Source organism: Gavialis gangeticus, unplaced genomic scaffold (genome assembly GCF_001723915.1).
Source record: "Gavialis gangeticus isolate Ggan-Ray unplaced genomic scaffold, GavGan_comp1, whole genome shotgun sequence".
In the NCBI taxonomy this organism is placed as follows: Eukaryota; Metazoa; Chordata; order Crocodylia; family Gavialidae; genus Gavialis; species Gavialis gangeticus.
The window spans coordinates 29,731,702-29,735,233 of record NW_017728992.1 but is presented as its reverse complement, the minus strand read 5'-3'; positions in this window follow the sequence as shown (position 1 = coordinate 29,735,233).

The window sequence follows — 3,532 nt, the reverse complement described above, 5'->3', positions numbered from 1 at the left end:
TAGAATGGCATGATCAGTCTCTCCAAATGTGTGTTGATCCTGCCAACTACACCAAGATGTTAAACCTCAACCCCGCATGCGGCCCAACAACTAGGGAATCCAGTGAACCAATTACTGAAAGGGTGCTAGCATGGGGTCGAGTCTGGAAAGATCCTTTGCCAGCACAGTGGTCTTTATCACCTGATGCTGGAGCCAACCGGGTAACTCACCTTTTTGCTGCTTGGCTGCAGCTGGTCCCTCCTGAATTATTCTTGATGTTAGAAATGCAGTTGGGAGTGTTGCGGGTGGATAATTTGCATTGCTATCTTGAAAAGACAGAGGCTTGGTGGCAATTGCAGCAGGCAGGCTCATGAAGCAGCTGAGACTAGGCAACAGCTGAAACATTTAGAGCAGATGGTGGAAAGCTTGGCTGCCAAATTTGCAGGTTCTCTAGCTAAGGGGTCTTCTGATCACTCCCAATGCCAAAACGATGCACAGGGAGGGGATCAAATCAAAAAGGGTCCTCAGACGTGCCTCTCTGGGGATGGGGTTTGTCCTCAAGGGGTGTGCATGGCTCTGAATTTTGCACGCCAAGAAACCTGTTCCCAGTGTGGTACTCCCTGGCTTGCCCCTTGAGTGCTTACCCTCACTTCTGAACTTGCACCCCCATCCCCATCCATTTTAGACTGAGGCTGCACCTCCAATGGTCTCAGCCACTGTTTCCCATTTCAATTTAATCTGGACAGGAGACCACGGATCTGGGGCTGGGTGGAAGCAGGGGCGCCTGAAGTTTTTCTATTAGATACTGGATCCATGCTAAATTTTAGTAAGGTTATTTCACCCAAAGATCAGGAAATAAAGTTTCTTGTTTCTTTTTCAGGGGGAACTAGTCAGGGTTGGCAGGTGCCTCATTCAGTATCAATGAACAACTTGCAATAACAGGTGCAAAAGTTTCAGTTGGACTGGATGTGCCACCCCTCCCTCAGTATTATTGGAATGCCCTTTTAAGACATTACTGTATTGACCTGGATAATCAACATGTCTGGGTGGACAGAAACCCAGCTCAACAACCTATGGAATTGGCTTGCCACACTGTCAAAACTTTTAAAACCTGCAACCATCCCTGCTGGTTGGGAAGAATTTGGGGAAGTGTGGGCTGCTGCCAATCTGGATGCTCAGTTGTTAAAAGGTCAGGAGCCAATTTGCATTCCAGGGAAAGATCCCCCTGATCATTGCAGTATCCAATTCCTCAAGAAGCAGTCCAGGATATTTCAATGGTAATCAAATTTTATGGGAGCGCAAAATTACTCAACCTCAGGTTTCCCCTGCTATTTCTCCAGTATGGCCAGTGAGGAAACCGAATGGTACTTGGCGACTCACCATCAATTATAGAAAATTAAATGCTGTGTCAACCCTCACGACAACAGTAGTAGCTCTGTTCCCCCAAATAGTCAGTCAGCTAACTAATTCTGCACAATGGTTTTCTGTTTTGGATATCAGTAATGGCTTTTAGAGTCTTTCAGTTCATCCAGAGGACCAATGGAAAATGGCCTTCACTTGGCAAGGATTGCAGTTTGTTTGGACCTGATTGCCATAGGGATACCACAATGCACCCACACTATTCAAGCGCCTGGGTCTCCGGCTTTTCCCAAGGCAAAGTGGGAAGGTCCTTATCCTGTGATAGCTAAGCTAGGCCCTAGCCTGGTTCAGCTAGAGGGTCCGCAAAAAGGGACCTGGTGGGCCCACTGGTCCCAGGTAAATTTGTCTAATCAGTCCAAAGAAAAGGACAATTTTATTTTGCAGAATTTGAAGGAACATTGTCAGGATGAAGTGGACAGCAACAACTTTGGGCTTAAGTGTCTGCTGGATCTTCAGTTGGACCCTTCCACTAATTGAAGGGTATGTTAAACTTGCATTTTTTCTAAATCCCTTTTTTTTGTTGTTGTTGCAGGTGATGACACCAATCACCCGGAGTATGATATTGGAGAGTCCTTTTATCTCAATGGCCCTGAACCCACTATCAAGCAATGTCAATTGACAATTAAGCTGCCTGTGGCCTCCCTTTCGAGTAGTCACAAGTTAATGGCTGTTCGGGCTAATTCCCCCTCTTTTAAATGTTTTTGGGGGCTTATGGATGTCACCTCACGAATTCTGGTGCTAAATTTCTTGGATTCCACTGGGCACTATGTGACCACAGATCAAATTGCAAGTTGGCCCTGGTGGAAAAAGAGAACTATCCCTTGGTGGCAGGGAGGTACTTGTAATGGAAATGGTGGATGGGGATATTATTGGGGAATCATTCCCTATACACGGGGATGCCCCTTATGGAAATGCAAAGGGGTGCTCTGGAGTCTTGCCACTGGTACCCAAGGATTCTCCTTAACCAAGCCCCACAGTTAGTAAAGCCATACCTACCAAATTTAATGACAGTGCCATTCCTTGAAAAACCAACCACTGAGAGACCTATTGTTCCCCCTCGTCGAAATGAATTTTTGAAAGGCTGGTGTGCCACATACCTTTATCAGCAAAGAGATGTAGTAAGATGGAGTGACAAATTACTTGGTATGCTAATGGCACTGATGTGAAATCAGAATGGAAGGCTCCGATCTTAAAATGGAATATTAGTTGGTCAGGGAATGAAAAATGGGTTATAGTAAGTCTGGGTTTCTGTTATGTGGTTAACAAATCTAACATTTCAAAGTTGCCACACTGTATTGCATAGTACCAACCACAGAGAAACACAGTGTGGATAGTTTTGGGTTTGTGACAATGCCATCACCCTCACCGGCAGTATTGCATGTTCAGTACTTGCCCCATTGTCCTCTATTCCTCACCCTGATGGGCACCTAAATTGGGAACATCAGTTACCTTAGTGGAATAGTACCATGGAAAGACCAGTATTGCTCAATGCCTCTATCCTTCATATGAGAATCACAATTGCTCCAGAAGAAGGGTTCATAAAACACTATTTCCAAAATTGTAGTATAGGATCTCAAACTCAAATAAGCCTTTTTAAATGGGCCATACCAGACTTATTCCCAGCCTCGTCAGCTAAGAAAAGGAGAGGTGTTACTAACACTATTTGGGATGAAGCAAACTCAGTGATGGGAGTCTGGAATTCCTATAAGGGAGCTGATAATGATGCTTGTTTAGATAAATGGGAACATGGCATTGCTTATATAGATCAAAGTTGGAGGCTAGAGCGCCAGGTATTGATGAATGCTATTCAATGGACCTCCCATGCAGGAGCAAGTGTAACCCATGTCTTGAGACTTGCTGCAGGTTGCCTTTATGGGATTCAAGGATATGATCTGGGATGAATCATGAATCAGAAATGATGCTCAGGGGCAATCAGCATGGATTTATTAGGGGGAGATCATGTCAGACCAACCTGATTGCCTTCTACGATCAGATCACAAAGGCCATGGATGCAGGTGTCGCGGTGGATGTAGTCTTTCTGGACTTCAGCAAGGCCTTTGACACCGTCTCTCACCCCATCCTAGTTAAAAAACTAGGCGACTGTGGCATAGATGCCTACACAGTCAGATGGATT